The 20051-nt window shown below is 37.9% G+C and overlaps 1 protein-coding gene across 1 annotated transcript in view; it reads left to right on the top strand.

Moving 5' to 3' along the window:
- The window catches only part of TET2 (tet methylcytosine dioxygenase 2), a 135650-nt gene that overhangs the window by 27638 nt on the left and 87961 nt on the right, over positions 1-20051 (top strand). Inside the window, exon 2 of the mRNA XM_040237533.1 lies at positions 14326-14472. The gene's annotated coding sequence lies outside the window, so the exon portion shown is untranslated. The remainder of the gene's footprint in view (positions 1-14325; positions 14473-20051) is intronic.

The raw sequence follows: 20051 nt of genomic DNA, 5'->3' as shown, positions 1-20051 counted from the left end.
AGCTGTATGCCCACAAGTGTGGTAGCCTAGATGAAGAGAGCTAATTCCTTGAAAGACACAATCTGCCAAAATTCACACAAGAAGGATTAAATAATCAAAATAGACCTATATTTCTTAAATAAATTGAATCAGTAATTAAAAACTTTTCAAAACAAAACACCTGGTCTTTCTCATGGGTTCATTGGTGAATTCTACCAAACATTTAAGGAAGAAATTATATCAATTTCAGAGAACACATGCAGAGAAAATAATTTCTAACTCATTCTTTGAAGTCAGCCTTGTGTGTGCTACTCCCATACTACTAATTTATCCCTCTCTCTTTCCCCTTTAGTAACTATAAGTTTGTTTTCTGCATCTGTGAGTCTGTTTCTTTTTTGTATACATTTGCTTCAAATGGCAATGTTTCATTCTTTTTTATGGCAGAGTAAGAGTCCACTGTGTGTGTGTGTGTGTGTGTGTGTGTGTGTATGCACACATTTATTTATATATATACACACACACATATACACATACTCATACTGTGTCTTCTTAAATCAATCATCTCTTGATGGGCACTTGGGTAGTTTCTAAGGCTTGGCTATTGTAAATAGTGCTGCTATGAACATTGGCATGCGTGTATCTTTTTGAATTAGAATTTTCATCTTTTCAGGATATATGCCCAGGAGTGGTGTTGCTGGATCATATGGTAGCTCTATTTTTAGCTTTTAAGGAAAGTCCATACTGTTTTCCATATTGGCAGTGCCAATTTACATCCACCAAGAATGTAAAAGTATTCCCCTTTTCCCATACTCACACCAGCATTATTATTTGTAGACTTTTTTTTTTTTTTTGTAGACTTTTGTATCATAGCCGTTCTGACTGGTGTGAGTTGATAACCTCTTGGTGATACAACACCAAATACATGATTCTTGAAAGGAATAGTTTTTAAGCTGGACTTCATTAAAATGGGAATAAAGCATCTACCTGCAATGTGGGAGACCTGGGTTTGATCCCTGGGTTGGGAAGATCCCCTGGAAAAGGAAATGGCAACCCACTCCTGTACTCTTGCCTTGAAAATCCCATGGATGGAGAAGCCTGGTAGGCTACCATCCATAGGGTTGCCAAGATTCAGACACGACTGAGCGACTTCACCTTCACTTTCATGAAAATGAAAAACTGGAAATTCTCTGGCTGTCAGTGGTTAGGACTTTGAGCTTTCACTTCCAAGGGCCAGGGTTCGATCCCTGGTAAGGGAACTAAGATCCCACAAGCTGAGCAGCAGTGCCAAAAAAATTTTTTTAACTTCTTTTCTACTAAAGTGTATGTTGAAAGAATGAGAATACAAGCCATAGACTGGGAGAAAATATTTACAAAGAACACATTTAATAAAGGACAGTCATATACAGAGAACTATATGCAGAGAAAACTATATATGCAGAGAGAACTATATAGAGAGAAAAATATAGAGAACTCTTGAAACTGAAAACAATTGAAAAATGAACATCCTATTTAAAAATTGGGCTAAAGACCTGGACAGACATATTATCAAAGAAGATATACAGATGGTAAATAAGTTTATGAAAAGGTATTCATCATCATATGTAATTAGGGAATTACAAATTAATTAATGAGGTTACTCAGCCCACCTAATAGAATGGCCAAAAGCTAGAATGCTAAAAACACCAAGTGCCGGTGAGGTTATGGAACAACAGAAATTCTTCACTCATTGATGGTAGAATGCAAAATGGTAGAGCCACTTTTGGAAGAAAGTTTGGCAGTTACTAATAACACTAAATATACTCTTACCATATAATCCAGTGATTGCACTCCTGGGAATTTACTCAAAGGAGTTGGAAACTTAAGTCTGCAGAAAAATCCACATAGAGTGTTTATGGTCACTTTCTTCCTAATTGCCAAAACTTGATAGCAACCAAGATGCCCTTCAGTAGGTAAATGGATAAATATACTGTGGCATGCAGACAATAGAATATTATTTAACACTAAAAAAATTAGCTATCAAGCAATGAAAAGACATAGAGGAATCTTAAATGCATATTACCAAGAAAAATAGTCTATTCTGTAAAAGTCCATACCCTTTGATTCTGATTGCATGATGTTCTGGAAAAGGTGAAACTATGCAGATACTATAAAGATTAGTTTTTCCAGGAATTAGGGGTGGGAAAGATGAATAGGGTGAAACTGTTCTGTAATATATTACAAAGGTAAATATATGTCATTAAACATCTGTCAAAATTCATAGACTGTAAAACGGCAAGAGTAAAACCATAGGGTCAACTTGGTGATAATGATGAGTCAGTGCAGGTTCATCAATGATAACAAATGCACCACCCCAAAAGGAAGCCTCATAGTGGGAGAGGTTTTACACGTGTGTTGCAACACACCAGGCTTCTGTGTCCTTCACTGTTTCTCTGAGTGTGCACAAACTTGTGTCCGTTGAGTCAGTGATGCCATCCAAGCATCTTGTCTTCTGTTGACCCCTTTTCATCCAGACCTCAGTCTTTCCCAGCATCAGGATCTTTTCCAGTTAGTTGGCTCTTTGCATCAGGTGACCAGTGTATTGAAGCTTCAGCTTCAGCATCAGTCCTTCCAATGAATATTCAGGGTTGATTTCCTTTAGGGTTGACTGGTTTGATCTCCTTGCTGTCTAAGGGACTCTCAAGAGTCTTCTCCAACATCACAGTTCAAAAGCATCAAATTCTTTGGCACTCAGCCTTCTTTATGGTTCAACTCTCACATCCATACATGACTACTGGAAAAACCATAGCTTTGACTATACAGACCTTTGTAGGCAAAGTGATGTCTCTGCTTTTTAATATACTGCCTAGATTGGTCATAGCTTTTCTTCCAGGGGGCAAGCGTCTTATTTTCCTGGCTGCAGTCACTGTCCACAGTGATTTTGGAGCCCAGGAAAATAAAGTTACTGTTTCCACTTTTCCCCATCTGTTTGCCATGAAGTGATGGGACCGGATGCCACAGTGTTAGTTTTTAAAATGTTGACTTTTAAGCAAACTATTTCACTCTCCTCTTTCACTTTCATCAAGAAGCTCTCTAGTTCCTCTTTGCTTTCTGCCATAAGGGTGGTGTCTTCTGTATATCTAAGGTTATTGATATTTCTCCCAGCAATCTTGATTCTAGCTTGAGCTTCATCCAGCCCAGCATTTCACATGATGTACTCTGAATATAAGTTAAATAAGCAGGGTGACAATATACAGCCTTAACGTACTCCTTTCCCAATTTTGAACCAGTCTGTTGTTCCATATTCAGTTCTAACTATTGCTTCTTGACCTGCACCAGATATCTCAGGAAGCAGGTAAGGCAATCTGGTATTCCCATCTCTTGAAGACTTTTCCACAGTTTGTTGTGATCCACACAGTCAAAGTCTTTGGCATAGTCAATAAAGCAGAAGTAGATGTTTTTCTGGAACTCTCTTGCTTTTTCTGTGATCCAATGGATATTGGCAATTTGACCTCTGGTTCCTCTGCCTTTCTAAATCCACCTTTTTCATCTAGAAGTTCTCAGTTCATGTACTGCTAAAGCCTAGCTTAAAGAATTTTAAGCATAATCTTGCTTGAATGTGAAATGAGTGCAATTGTGTGGTAATTTAAACCTTCTTTGGGATTGGAATGAAAACGGACCTTTTCCAGTCCTGTGGCCGCTGCTGAGTTTTCCAGATTTGCTGGCATGTTGAGTGCAGCACTTTTACAGCATCATCTTTCAGGATTTGAAACAGCTCAACTGGAATTCCATCACCTCCACTAGCTTTGTTTGTAGTAATGCTTCCTAAGGGCCACTTGACATTACACTCCAGGATATCTGTCTCTAGGTGAGTGACCATACCATTGTGGTTATCTGGATCATTAGGATGTATTTTGTACACTTCTTCTGTGTATTCTTGCCACCTCTTCTTACTATCTTCTGCTTCTGTTAGGTCTTCGCCATTTTTGTCCATTATTGTGCCCATCTTTCCATGAAATACTCCCTTTGTATCTCTAGTTTTTTAGAGAAATCTCTCTCATTGTATTGTTTTCCTCTACTTCTTTCCATTGTTCACTTAGGAAAGCTTTCTTGTTTCCTCTTGCCCTTCTCTGGAACTCCACATTCAGTTGCGTATATTTTTCCCTTCCGCCTTGCCTTTTGTGCCTCTTCCTTTCTCATCTATTTGTAAGGCCTCTTCAGACAGCCCCTTCGCCTTCTTGCATTTCTTTTTCTTGGGGATAGTTTTGGTAGTGTTATGAACCTGCGTCCATAGTTCTTCGGGCTCTCTTGTCTACCAGATCTAGTCCCTTGAATCGGTTCATCACCTCCACTGTATAATCATAAGGGATTTGATTTAGGTCGTACCTGAATGGTCTAGTGGTTTTCCCTCCTTTCTTCAATTTGAGCCTGAATTTTGCAATAAGGAGCTCATGATCTATGCCACAGTTGGCTCCAGGTCTTGTTTTTTGCTGACTGTATAGAATTTCTCCATTTTCAGTTGCAAAGGATATAATCAATCTGATTATATGTGTGTGCATGTGTGGTAAGTCACTTTGGCTGCTGCTGCTGAGTCGCTCCAGTCATGTCCAACTCTGTGTGACCCCGTGGACTGTAGCCCACCAGGCTCCTCTGTCCATGGGGTTCTCCAGGCAAGAATACTGGAAAGGGTTGCCGTTCCCTTCTCCAGGGGATCTTCCCAGCCCAGGGATCAAACCCACATCTCTTACGTCTCCTACACTGGCAGGCAGGTTCTTTACCACAAGTGTGTAGACCAAAGTATATTACAACTCATTATTCTTTCCATTAAATTTTAGAGTGAACCAAAATCTGCTCTAAAAATATGTTTAATTTTAAAAATGTAATGCAACCTAAAAGCACCATAAATTTATTAAAAGAAAACATGCTAGGCAGTAAAAGTATCTTTTGTTTTTCTTAGTGTTTCAGTTCAAGTCCTTTCTTGACTCTAGGTTTCCAGTCTGAGGTTGAGAAAATAACCTAATCTTCTTAATCGAGTCACAACCTTATTTCAATGAACAGTTAGTACCAGTCCTTTATGTAAAAGGTGAGGGAGGGGATATGAGTTGATCAGAAGATGGCCAGTGGGAGAGATTTACTTGGCGTCGTTCAGTGCCTTTGATAGATGAAAGGCTACAAGCCAAACTCATGTACCTACAGAGTCCATGCCTTTTCTCGGAGTACTGAAGATGAGAGTCCTGTTTGGTTTTATGTGAGGATTCCCCGCACCCCCTCCCCCCGCCCCATCACTCCTCAGAAAATGAAGGATGTCTATCCTCCTCATTTAGGAAATGAGTGCTTGTAATAGAAACTTATTTTTAGTCAGCTGTTCCCCTTAGATGATTTATGCCACCTCTGACCTGCTTTCTGATAAAACATGACTTCATTCATGGCTCTGGAGATGACCTGGCATAAGCCTGGAGTGTTAAGTCATTTTAATGACAGTTGGAGAGAGGATTGGATCTCCCACTGTGAGACTGTCTACTGTGAGGTTCTGTAAAGCAGCTGCGTTGCTAGTGAGGCCTGGTTACGTTTATCCCACTATTAGGTTCTTCAGTATTGCTCATCTTTCTCAAAAGGAAAGAGGTTTTTCCAGCATGCAGAGTATCTGGCTTTTAATGGCTGTTGCGTGCTTAGTTGCTCAGTTGTGTCCGACTCTTTGTGACCCCGTGGACTGTAGCCCGCCAGGCTCCTCTGTCCACGGGGATTCTTCAGGCAAGAATACTGGAGTGGGTTGCCATGCCCTTCACCAGAGGATCTTCCTGACCCAGGAATCGAACCAGGGTCTCCTGCATTGCAGGTGGATTCTTTACCACCTGAGCTCCCAGGGAAGCTCCTTGTAGTGGCTACAGAGCTGAAATAACATACATATACTTGGTTGTTCTTTTATCTCTTTTCCCTTTGCTTTGTTAACTGACTCATTCTTGAGGGTTACAGTGGTTATGCTTTTCTGGTCAGCTGATGGTTGACCTTTCTTAGAAATGACACTTTCACCTCTCCAAGTATAAAGTTAATGCTCCAGTTTCATTGAGCATCTCATCTACTCAGTGAAGAATCAGGACATTCAGGATTGATTCCCATGGCCTGTGACCCCGAGTCAACTTGGTGCAAAGGCCTTTTCTCAGACATCCTCCTCTAAAGGCAGGGTCAGTGACTCCTTTTTTTTTTTTTTCCAAACTCTGTTTTTCTCAGTGATGATTTTAAAATGGTGATTTTGTTCTTTCAGTATCTAAAAATGCTTCCTATATTCCAGAACCTCAGTCATTAATATGTCGGGGGAAATAACATACTCTCACATTCCTGTTCTCATACTTTTAATTGGATAAAATACATTCACATGTTTTATAATTATTGAGGTTTTTTTTTGTTTTAAAATATATAGTTTCTTTGTTTTACAAGGGAGCTACATTATACTTTTTTGTTTTAGAGCTTATATGTTACGCTGTGGTATCATGACATTCCAAAAAAAAAGGTAAGCAAGTTCTGACATTTAAATATTTTCCATCATTTACCTTTCCCTGTATTGTATTCACCAATAGTATTTCACATTTTTATTGATGTTGCCCTTTTATCATTCTTTATAACTCAATTCCTCCTGTTTATTCCTCTGCTTCAAAATTGCTTTCCCCAGCTACCTCCTGTCCCACTTTTATTCCTTGTTTGCCTCTATAAAATATGGTTAAAAATAAAGCCTCTACTATAAATCATTATTATTATACTCATTTGTATTTCTACCTAGAACATTTTAAAGCCCTCAAAAAGTTTCCGTTGTTCAGTCACCCTCCCTAAGCTATGATCTGTGTACTCTTTGGCCAAGTCTTTTGTTATTTTCTTTATTGAATTGGGTGTTATATGTCTCTGTCTGTGTGGGCATGGTTGATAAACTTTCAATTTAGCCACAATTAATATGCTTTTGGATGAGTTTCTTTTTCTTGGGAGTTTGTTGATGGTATTACTTTGTCTTGTGATTAAAAATGTGTGACAGAGTTCTGTAGCAAAATAATGCTTTCTTACCTGTTTGCATTCTTCTGTTTAGAAGAACTGGTAGTTGACAACGGGCTCTTTTTAATTTTGGTTTCTACAACACAGGGGTTGCTAGGTAACTTCTAATCCCTTTCAACAAGAGAATAGTCAACAACAACAACAAATTTCTGCTCTCTTTAGATTGTATATTCCATCTAGAAGATCTACCAAATAAAAAATGACTTAAAACATTTTTTAAATGTGCAGTTCTATATAGACTGCCTTCTACATCTTTGGAACATGGCATCAAATATTTTTTAATTAAACTGTCATTTCTTCAACATTATGATCTGCTTATTCTTAAGAAATTAACTTCTAAGCAACATCTGCCATCTCCAGGAAATGTATGAAAATCCAGTCTAATTTGAAAATATTAATTTTATGACAATATATCAAAATTTTGTTATTAAAATATCTACTTGGATTTCTCATTTACTTATATGACTTAAGTGTGGTACAGCTGTTCATACTAAACATTTCATTTATTTAGGGGGAAAATGTACTTAAATTCTGTTATCCTGGTCATTACTTGAAAGTTTAACCTCATATTCTAAAGTTTAAATGATTTCAATCTCACAAAGCATATAATTTTTACATAAAATTTTTAAAAATTAAAAAAACCTTTTATCTTTAAGTTTTCATGTCTTCTATCAGATTTCCATTTCCATTTCCATTTTCTTCTATCAGATGTTTCTTTCTAGCTACTGCCAAAGATAATAGTTACATTTTCCCCAGTAACAAGTAGTACATTTGCAAAGACTTTAAAAATTATTTCATTGGAGTATAGTTGATTTACAATGTTGTGATTTGCAAAGATTTTAGGAATTGCTTAAAGCCTGTATTAAAAAATCCTTTATTTAAGAATCATTCAAATAGCTAGAGCTGATATGTAGCAGGTATACATGAGTAGGGCTGTGCTGAAGGTTGCTGAAATATTTCCAAGATGGTGAGGGAATTCTACTGCTCTAGGACACCTTGCCTCCTTCTCCATGACTCCCTGATCTTCCCCACAGTCCTGTAGCTAAAAGAGATGGTTTCTTGGACCTTCCTCCAACACTGTGACCCATGCTTTGACATGCTAGCTGTTAAGTGTTTTTATTATCACTCATGTGGATAGTGACAAAATCATCATTTACATGTTTTGGTGTTTTTAAGAGTACCTTATGATAGAAGTACTTTATGTCATGTTAATAGCATTTCTAATTTTGTAAAATGCATAATTTGCTTTTAATAATCCAAGTAAATAAAACCATGGTCTCATTACTCTGAAAGATCTGCTTTATTGCTTTATAATATGAAATTACCAAAACTAAAGGAGAATATATCAATACATTGTAAAATAATTTAGGGGAAATCAGTAAGCATTGTGATTATCAGTTTACAGTTACCTGTTATGTGAGGATTATTCATTACAAAGTTTTAATATTTAGTATATGGAGGTGGTTGTTGTTCACTTACTAAGTTGTGTCTGACTCTTGTGACCCCATGGACTGCAGCATGCCAAGCTTCCCTATCCTTCACTATCTCCCTGAGTTTGCTCAAACTCATGTGAAGTAAAATTATATTGATTATTCTAATTATTCTAATTTCCTATCAATATAATTTTGTCCTAGTTTTACACCTTATTCATTGTGTAATACCTCTTTTTTTAAACATGTATTTGTAATATCTGTATCAAATTAGACCGTATTTAAGTCATAGAATCATAACACCTTAAACCTGGTTTGGAACAGAGATAAAACAATTCAACATTTTATATACTTCTCAAAGCTCAGTTTCCTTAAGTGATTGGCCTCAGATCATGAAGTTATAGTGAATTAGTGGCAGAATTAAAACTAAGATGGATTTATACTTTGCTTATCTTTTCTACCTGCCTACTTCCTTAGTTTGCTTATGGGTCTACGAGAGTGATGGGTGAGAAATGTCTTCTGAGATTCAGCTCAAAGCCTCACTCCTAATAGAAATATTGTTCTGCAGTCAGCCATAGAAATTTAGTCACCAAGATCTAAAGTTCTTGTGTGGAGAAAAAGGAACACATGAACCATAAAAAAATCAGTATACACATTTTTCTCCATCTCTTTCATCTTCTCTGCCCCTTTCTTTTCCTCCACTACATAGAGTTCCTAGAAGGGATCCCCAAAATGCTTAGACATTGTGAATGGCAGCTCTGTTACAGAGAATTACAGAGAATTGTGTTTCCTATTCTAGTGGATGAATGTTTCCTATTTTAGTGGCTTTTCAGAGTTAAAAAAAAAATGGCCACACCTCCGTTGGTTTATGTAAATAACAGCCCAGTCTCTGACCTAAGAGGTCAAGTATTAACAAGTGTCAGAGTGTCATAGAAATGTTTGCATTTCGGATGCAAGAAATTATGCATGCTTGTTCTGCTTGACTTTTACTCAGTATTTTTTTTTTTTAATGTGAGTTTTTCATCTTGGTGTTCCAAAATATCTATTCCCTCATAACTTTTGTTTGCCTGTTTGTTTTTGGAAGGTATATATGTTAATAATCTATACACAACGCCAACACCAAATGAATTTGTATCTGTAACAAATTGGGACATGGTACCTAATTTTTTTGTGCAATAGAAATACTTTAACAGTTTATAACTGCTGCCTACTGTTTCAGCTTTGTTTGGCAATTTTAGTTCTATAGACTGTTCATTAGGAACAGTCTTGTTTGGTGTATATATGTATACTTTTATCTTAGTGGAATTTGTTCTGTAAATTCTTACTGAATTTTTCCTTGGAGTTACTATTTTGTGTTAGGAAGAGTGAGGAGTAAATATACATGAGGACTTCCTTTAGTTTTCTTCTTAGAGCTTTAACTGCTGTAGTGAATTATTATTATTATTATTTTTAAAGCTTTAATAGAACAAACATTGCTGCCAAGGAGCTGACATTCTGAAATAGCACTTCCCTTTGGGCACCTTGCAGTGGGGATCCTTTCCTTGCAGAGAGAGGAGGGAGCCTGAGCCCAGGCTTGTTGGGGCGGGGGAGGAGGAGAAGGGAGAGGAAAGAGGGAGGAGACCTGAGTCCTGGGGATATCCTGCTGAGGTCAGTAACCTGCTGTTCAGTGGACATCCAGTCTGACCCCTTTTAGACCTGGAGAAGGCTCACGTCCAGCAGGGAGGCAGCCCAGGCAGCATGACAACAGGAAGGAAACACCTATGTCTGGGAAACTTTGTAGAGACAGGCAGTAAAGGTGGCTGAGTAGCACAAAGGGGGAAGGAAGGACTAGATCCAGCAGCATGAACATAGTGCCCTGCTTGCAGTGGAGATATTTATCTGATGATTTGATCAGTGAAATATCTGTCTATTGGAAGGAGAATGAATATGAGACTGCAAAGAAAGATTTCTGTATACAACGCATAGTGTATAGTGATGTGTACATCCCGATAGTTTGTAAAGAAGAATTTGGTTCCACTTTTGAAGGAAAGTGTCTGCTACTAGTATTTGAAGTACAGAGTAACTTACCTTTCACCAAAAAGAATTCTGTTCTTCCCTGAATCTCCTATAAGCTGTTGGAGGCCTGCCACCTACAAAGTGCTCACAGACATGACTGACAGTATTTTGAAGATTCAATGACTAAGAATGTAATCAGTAAATCTTAGCTGTTTTTATTGTCACTGTTATTTTTTTCATCTACACTCTGGAGAATATTGCAAAAGGATATTATCCTTTTGAAACAGTGAATAGTTGATGAAGATAAAATAGCAGAATAAGCTTCAGTCTAGGGAGACAAAAGAAAAATCTGTCTCGGAACCACATTATCCTTAGAAAGATAGTGATTTTGACTGTGAGATTTATTTCATTCAGTTGAAAATATGGATGGGAGTGAGAAAATTTCAGTGTTCTTGGTTTGCAGCGGGTGGGGGCGGGAGGCAGTGTTACCTTGATTTCTGTCTGGTTGCAGTTACCCTTCATGTTTATTCTGTTTAGCCTTCTAAATGATTTTTGTTTTCTTTATAATCTCAGTATATCAGGTCAGAGGGAAAACTCAATATATAAGCAGATTGTTATTGTTTTACATTTGCTTTGAGAGTATTTACCATAGCATCCTAAATAGTGTTATTAAGGTTCTCTTTCAAACCCTGTACCCAAGCATATGAGTCATCACTGCAATGATTCCTGAATGATATCATGTTGGAGACATTCCAAGACTGAACACAGCTGAGACCATTGGTCGGTGAAGAACTGTGTTCTGCCAGGAGCCTTGTGGCCTCTTACAGGTGTACATTCTCTTTACTGTGACAGCCTCTTTCTATAAAGGAGCTTTTTGGGGCATAGAAAATTGGAACTTCATGGGCTCTTTGATGATTTGCCAGCTTGGTTCCCAGTGAGTCGGATAACTGCTCATGGTGACATGCATTTCTCTAGGGCCCCCCATCTTGGGCTGGTCTTTAGAGAGGAGCCTCACTCAGCCCACTCACACCATTCTGAGCCAAGGACATTGCTGTCCTGAATGCCTTACAGTGTAGATAAAAATCTTACACCAATTACATTCTGGTAAAACTTTGAGTTTACTCTGAGAATGCATTAACCATTTAGGTTTTACATTACTATTTTAAACAGAAAACAGCAAGGCAAGTGCTTCCTTCCTTCCTCAATATTTGGTCCATAAGTTGCTAAACCTAGCCTTAGGAATCTAAGGCTATGCAGACAAAGACCCTCTTCTTACCATTGTCTCTTTGACCTTTTCTAAAATGACAAAATATTTCATTGTCTCCAACCCTAACCTCCTGAACTGTACTTGTCTGATAATAATTATTTGGAATACATGGGTTCCTCAAATATGTCATGTCAGAAGTTTATTTTGTCATTTCAATTTCCTTTACAAAATTTTTTTTCCGATTAATACCATCATTCTTCCAGGCAACCAAACTCAAAGCTTTATTGCTATAATTGAGTCTTTCTTCCTACATCTACAGTGTTACTAATAACCACCCATTTCTCAATCAGTAATATTTCCCTACTTTATCAAGACTTATCACTTTACATCTGAACTATGACAACAAGCCAATATCTTTTTTTAAAAAAACAATTTTATTTATCTATCTATTTTTGGCTGTGCTGGGTCTCCAGCTGTGTGGACTTTTCTCTAACTGCAGCAAGCAGGAGCTACTGTCTAGTTGCAGTGCCTGGGATTCTCATTGCAGTGGCTTCTCTTGTTGGAGAGCACAGGCTCTGGGGCTGCGTGGGCTTTAGTAGTCGCAACTCCCAGACTCTAGAGCACAGGCTCAATAGTTGTGGTGCACGGGCTTAGCTGCCCCAAAGCACGTGGCATCTTCATGGATCAGGGATCGATCTGCGTCTCCTGCACTGACAGGTGGATTCTTTACCACTGAGCCGCTTGGGGAAGCGCCAAGCCTCGGCATCCTCTCCTGCATCACATTCACTAGGATGGCTTTGAACAAACAAAAAAGACAATAACAAGTGTTTGTCAGGGTGTGGAAGAATTGGAACCCTCATATAATTGCTGACGGGAATGTAAAATGGCAGAGACTTTGTAAAAAACAGTTTGGTAGCTCCTCAAAAGGTTACATGTAAAATCATCATATGACCTAGCAATTTCACTCCTAGGAATTCTACTCCCAAGAGAATTGAAAACATATGTCCATAGGAAAACTTAGAAACAATGAGCAGACATGTTTAGAGCTGCATTATTCACAGTAGCCTAAAGGTGAAAGCAATCTGTGTCTATCAACAGATAAATAGAAAAAGAGAATGTGGTATATGTATATAATGGAATACTCTTCTGCCTTAAGAAGGAAGGAGATTCTGATATGTTATACCATGGATGAACCTTCAAGACATTATGCGAGGTAAAATAAACCAGTCACAAAAGGACAAAGATGATTCTGCTTATATGAAGTACCTAGGATAGTCAAATTCATAGAGACAAAAAGTAGAATTATGTGCTTAAAAATGATGACTTCTATGGTATGTGAATTACATCTTAATTTTTAATTGAGACATGACAGTCTTAATACATTGACTTTTATGATGCCGTGTTGCTGAAGAAACAGCATGCCCCAGTCTCAGCTTAGTATTTCTGGCTATGTAATGGAGAAAAGTAAGTGACCTCCCTTCTGACTCTGTAAAATAGGGATAAGAGTAAGTACCTTTCCAGATGTTTGTGTTAAATGAATTAACATATCCAGTTACTTCTGGCACGGTATCTGGCATCACTAAGAACCTAGTAAATTTACTAAGACCTCTTGGGACGTGAGCCTTCAGCAGCTTCCAGTACTATTTCAGATACTATTTCCAGATATTCTGGAAAGTGGTCCAGTTCCTTTGCCATTTTACCAGTACTCTGTATTCTGGCTCAAAATTGCCTCTCCAGATTCTCCTAAGGCTATTTTATAGAAACCCCTCCTTCAGAATGGGCTTTTTTTAGTCCCCCTAATGTTGCTTTGCATATTTTTGCAACTGTGTCTTTTCTTGAAAACAATGCTCTCTCCCTGTTCCTCTCTCTGAATTTCATCCTGCCTTAAGACTCAACAGAAGCCTGTCCTCATGCATTAAACTTTTCCTCTCATTTCAGTACATGGATATCTCTCATTTTTGTAGCACCCAAGATTTTCACTACATCTTTGATCAGTGAAGCGTTACTTTGGTTATATTTTTTAAGTATTTATCTTATCATGGGATCTTTTGAAAGTATGTGTCGAGCTAAATTAAAGCCCCTGAGCATTGGGTTACATGTTATAACCCTTTACCTTTTCCACAGCATTTAGAACATTGCCTTGATGTGGTATATTTGGGATAAACATCTGCTATAGGTGAGTTAAGCTAGTGCTACATCTCAACAAGTACAGGAACTTAAACTAATGATTCTCTATTTTGGCTGCACCTTAGAAACACTTGGGGAATAAGGTTTCATTTTTAGGCCAACAAATCAGAACCTCTGAGTGTTAGGCCTCAGCTTTATACCCAGATAATAATTATAATCAAGACTGAGGACTATTGGCTTCAACCAGTGAAATAATAGAAGCCAGTGGGTCTCAAACTTAATTGATAATCAGAGTTAAGATGTGATGATCACAGACTGACATGGGCAGAGATGCTTTGGGTAGTGCAAACTGCTCTGCAAATACTAGACAAATATTATGGTGCCGTTGAGACTTTGATGGCCTTGAGAAAGATCCTTAAACCCCGAAATTTATCAGAGCCAACGGCACAGTGGGGAAATACCTAACTATAGGCATCTAAAACCTCTAAACTCTGCATCATAGCTTTCATACCAGATGTGCATGCCTAGTTCCTTTTAGCTCTTAAAAATATTTAAACTCTTCATCTTTTCCAGGCTGGCCACCATTCAGCAGCAGACCCTCTCAAGATTGTCCACTTGCCTTTGCTCCTGGTTGAGTTACCTCACATGGAAGCAGGAGATGGGCTCAGCGGCAGCCAGCAAGCCATGATCCAGGAGGTGCAGTGAGGGATAGAGCTGCTGGTAAGGCATGGCGACAGTGATGCTAGTTTGCAAGTATGTTTATTCTCACTTGAATGGTCAACCTCTCGTCCAGTCTCCAGCTCTGTACTCTCTCAAATGCCTCTATTATCTATGCTTACGATGCATGGCTTAGATTTTAAGGTCTGTGAATCCCCTAAAGTTGTGTGCTGACTTTTAAATGTATACGTTGTTTGTTTGTTTGTTTTCCTTCTGGAGAAAAGGAAGGTTTTCATCAGATTTTTAATGTCTGATATCTTAGTAAAAGAGAAATAAGAACTATTCAAATAAGTAAGCACAGAGAAAGTTCCTGTCTTTAACAACTTGTTACAGTATTTCTTTTCTCCATTCTTACCTCACCTCTAGCTACTTTGTCTCAATCTTGTTGAGGACCAGAATAAGGCTATTTTATGGTTATTTACTAGTCAAAGTGAGCATCTCTTGAGCTTAGGCAGCTGAGTTTCATGACAGTTTGGTTTCATAGACCTAGCTGAGAAATAAAGTTTAGAATGACAGATGTCAGAAGAGTCTATCTGATCTTCACATGATTTTTTTCTGAAAAATGAAAATAGAGGTATGAACAAAGAGAAAGACACCCTTTTCATTATGTTCTTATAGTTGATCTTAATAAAGATCAATAATTTTGTTAATGAGCATCCCAACCTAAAGGTTTTTTCTTTTTTTTTTTTAATCAGATCACTATCTTCTATATAGACATACAGAAGGAGGGAGCTGATTTATTTTTTCCCCAAAACGTTCAAGATAAATGTGTTTAGTTGCTGGGTCATGTCTGACTCTTTGGCAGCCCATGGACTCTAGCCTGCCAGACTCCTCTGTCCATGGGGATTCTCCAGTCAAGAATACTAGAGTGGGTTGCCATGCCCTCCTCCAGGAGATCTTTCCATCCCAGGGATCAAACCCAGGGCTCCTGCATTGTGGGCAGATTTTTTTGCCATCTGAGCCCCCAGTGAAGCCCATGAATACTGGAGGAGGGTAGCCTATTCATTCTCCAGGGGATCTTCCCAACCTAGGAAACAAAACAGGGTCTCCTGCATTGCAGGCGGTTTCATTACCAGCTGAACTACCAGGGAAGCCCTTAAGGTGAATAGTAGAATAAATTCTACTGTATATACCTTTGCTTGTTTAAGTTGTAGATGCATTGTAGAAGAGGAAGTACAGGTTAGCTGGACAAAGGGAGGAATGAGATTTTTTTTTTTTTCATCTATAGTTCTTTAGTAGGTAATTCTGCTTTAGTTTCACTGAGTCTTGTTTATGCGTTCAGCATAGTAAATCTTCTAAAAAGCCTGTGCAGCTTAATCTCTGCCCTCACTACAGATGCCTGAGGATATAAGTATCCACTCTGCCACTTGATACTTCTTAGAGACTGACCTGGTGCTGAGAAATCCTTCCCAAAGTGTCCTCAGTTAAACTCCCATGATTCCTGGATATTGCCATTTTCAAGACACAGGGCAAGTGCATCTGCCTAGATTACCTCTCTGCCCCGGGAGTTTTAAGTCACCATGTAAGGGAAAGAGAACTCAGCACAGTGGTAACTCTCAGAATGAAAATTTTCCCCTTGCATGCTAATGTTTTTAGAGTAATCATTGTCACTGAAAATAGACTTCCTCTTTCCCCTCTCATACTGGAAAATCTTAGGTAATTATGAATAAAGCTTTCTTTGCTTTTCCCCTCCTCCCTGAGTGAATGCTTTGCCCCTCACTGTGGGGACTGTGGCTATTCTTTCTGTGTTTGGCTTTAACATGAGAACTGAGACAAACATTAAGAAAATTTTATCTCAAGTCATAACATTAGTCAGAAGATTTTCTCCTCTTAGAGATGATGGGTGGATAAATAAGGAAAAGCAAAAGTTTAGGGGAAAGTATAAGATAAATGACTAATAAGAAAAGTGGACAGGGATTTCCCTGGTGGTCCAGTGGCTAAGACTCCATGCTCTCAGTGCAGAGGACCTGGGTTCCATCCCTGGTCAGGGAACCAGATCTCACGTGCTGCAGCTAGACCCAGTGCAGCCAAATAAATATAGTTTTTTAAAAAGAAAAGAGGACAGGAGATTAAAATATTAGCTGTTATTATTATTTTTTTTTTTAAATTTCAAGTCACTCCTGAAGGAGTCCTTCCTTCATATCCAAAAAGAATCTAATTTTGCATTCAGTTTTTTTTACAGTTTGGTAAGCTCAGCCTAGGACTTATTTTCAATAGTAAATAAGCTGGGGCTTATTTTTAGTAATGTTGATTAGCTGTGTGTTCCATGGGAAAGTTATTTAACCTCTTTAAGCCTTGTTTTATTTGGCAAGGAGGAAAATAGGTCAGAGTTAAATAATAATAGAATTGTGTAATGTTATATGGATAATATGTTCAGGGCTTGGCACATAGTAAGTTCCCAATTGTATAGTAGCATTTTTTTATTATTATTAATCACTATTACTAATGTTGCTTTTAGTTTTTTAATAATGAATTCATTCAAAAGGTGTTTCTTGACCACCTATCAACCAGGTACTGTTTAGGAAGGGACATATTAATGAGCAAAACAGACAAAAGTCTTTCCTTGTTTATAGAGTGGGAGCCAGACATAAATACAGATGCATACTATATGGAATATCAGGGAATACTAAGCATAAGCGTTTTGTCAGAAAAAGGAAATTGGAGGCACAGTGAGTTAGTAATTGAAGACAGAGTAGTCAGAAAAGACATCAGGATAAAATTGCTTGCTGAGTAAAAAACATGAGAAAGGAATATGCTCATACCGTAAAGTTACATGGGGACAGAGTGTTCCAGTAGAGGGGAAATACCACAAAGCCCCTAGAGCAGTTTTTTTTTCGGAGTGATTCAAAGAGAATCAGAACGTCATGTACAGCTTCTTCATGCATCACCAGTAAACATTTGCCCAGGTACCCAAGTGAATGATACAGATAAGAACTTTAAAAGTTCAGAGAATGGCAAGGTGCATCTAGACTAAAACAGGTAGAGAGGATTTCATGAAGGAAGGTGGTGGTCTGGATCTCGGAGGCGAGGAAGAATTTGGATAGTTGGTAAAAGGGTACAAACCTTCAGTTACAAGATAAATAAAATCTGAGGATCTAATATATAATGTGACTATAGTTGACAATGCTGTATTGTATAATTAAAATTTGCTAAGAAAGTACAACTTAAATGTTCTCACCAAAAAAAAAAAAAAAAAAACAAGAACCTAAACGTCAGGTGATGGCGGTGGTAATTAACTTGATGGGCGAAACTCTTTCACAGTATCTATGTCAAATCATCATATTGTATACTTTATATATTTTAGTTTTATTTGTCATTCATACCTCAATGAAGCTTAAATAAAAACTCCAAAGTAAAAGTTCTAGTTAAAATTACTTTTGTACAGTTCACAGTCATACAGCCTCACATCATCAGCCACAAAACAAACAAAACAGTAAGGAATGACATCCCAGTGGACTGAAGTAAATGAGAAATAGCATGAGGTGGAATAAAATTAGGATGTTGGCTTTGCAGGCAGGAGTGCACTAGGAAAAAGGAAGAGGCAGACAACTTTTCAGAGTTGGCAAGTAGTGGGCGGGAAGATGGCAAAATCAGTGAGGTCAATTTTTGTAAAACTCTTAAAGGCAGTTTAAAGATTATTACCTGCTCTCATATAAATATTGAGGAACAGCTGAAGCAGGTAAGTAACATGGTAAATTCAGGTCTTTAGTGATATTATTATAAGTAGTCTAGAAGAGTGAGGGAGATGAAGGAAGTGGTTGCAGTCACTGAGTGAGGCTGAAAACATGGATTACAGTAAGAGATAAGACAGAAAAGGGAAGATAGGTTTGATATATTTTAAAGAAAAACGCAAGGGATTAAGAAGAAATGTTTTCAAGTTTTAAATTGGCCAATGAAGTGTGGCCGTTATAGGAAATTATAGGAAATAGGGTACCCAGAGGTGACGTATGACTTCCCTAAGTCCATGTCACTAGTTATTGGCAGAACCCAGACTAGCTCCACGTCTCCATATTGACAGCCCCTGCCTCTGCTCCCTGTGCCTTCTGTAGGAAATATTACTGATTTGTATTTTGCCAGATTGCTTGTGGAGAACAGAGTTAGAGTGTTTGGATTTGCCTATTCACACTGTCTTATAGCCACTTTTTCTAATTAATGTGGACTTTTTTTAATTTACTCTCACATGAAACAGATCTAAGTTGCTTAGAAAGGGTCAAAGAAGCATTGGTAAAACTAGAAGAGGTTCATCGTATATGCTTAGATTCTCCCACCTGTGGTGATTATTGTTTCCTGATTTAAAACGTCATCTTTCTGCCTTTCCAGTAGTTTGAGATGGAACAGTTATTTCTATCATTGTACCTTTTTTCTGTTTATTTTTCTAAAGAAAAATGCCTTTTCTCATCCTAAATATAAATCACCACTCATATTTTTAAATGAACACTTCAGACGTCCCTTCCTTCTAGATCAGTTTTATAAACTGAAATTCATTGTCGTTGTTCTTATAGACCTGATCGATTTATCCTTTGAACCATAAGACTTTAAACAAAAAAGACCCTAGAGATCATCCAATGCAGTGTTCTTCAAACTGCACCCTTCAAACTATTATTTTGCTACCCATCTATTTGTTATTAAATATGTTCTTATTTTTAATGAAATGTAACTTTCTAACAAGAGAAAATTTTAGTTTTCTGTTCACACTAGTGCTACACGTCTTTCTTTATACATTCCTTTTCTTTCTCCATTATACATGCACATTATAATACAAGTCATGACTGAACCTTATGAAAGCAAAATCTTCATTATCTGTGGTGTCTTGTCATATATTTGTATAATGCCCAGTTTGGTCTCATAGTCTCTATGTCCCAAGAGAGTGAATTCTGGAAGACATGGGTTTCTGCTGAGAACTTTGGCAGTCCCTGAATTCACAAATAGCACTGTAACACTTTGGACATCAGTGCCTGTCCATGAATGACAGGTACTGTGAGTTTGGAACGAGTCAGCCATGCTAAAATAGACTGCACCCTATGAAAGTTATTTTCACCATTCTTGAATTTCAGTTTCCCTATCAAAAGGTGAAGTATCAGCTGCCTCTATTGATCTCATAGGATATTTTAAGCATAAATGAGTGAGTCTTGGTGAAAACACTTTGTATTCTGAAAGAAAGTTGCAATGCAACTAAAGACAATGGAACTGTTTACCTGTCTTTACAGATGTTAATCTAACCAAACCTTCTCCTGAAAGTGTGAAATTAATTTGTTATCTTGGCTTTTTTAATGTTGAAAAGATGGAGAGAACAAGTAACAGGTTTCTGAGAATCTGTGATCACACAGTTAACGTCGTGTATGTCTATAATGTGTCTCCCAGGTGGCACTAATGGTAAAAAGCCCGCCTGCCAATACTGGAGACATAAGAGATGTGGGTTTGATCCCTGGGTTGGGAAGATCCCCTGGAATAGGAAATGGCAACCCACTCCAGTATTCTTACCTGGAGAATCCATGGACAGAGGAACCTGGTGGGCTACAGTCTCTAGGGTCACAAAGAGTCAGATACAACTGAACCAGCTTAGCATGCACTCATGTAATTTT

The sequence above is a fragment of the Oryx dammah genome, unplaced genomic scaffold, assembly GCF_014754425.2.
Source record: "Oryx dammah isolate SB20612 unplaced genomic scaffold, SCBI_Odam_1.1 HiC_scaffold_3, whole genome shotgun sequence".
Lineage (NCBI taxonomy): Eukaryota > Metazoa > Chordata > Mammalia > Artiodactyla > Bovidae > Oryx > Oryx dammah.
This window is presented reverse-complemented; position numbering and strand designations above follow the sequence as displayed.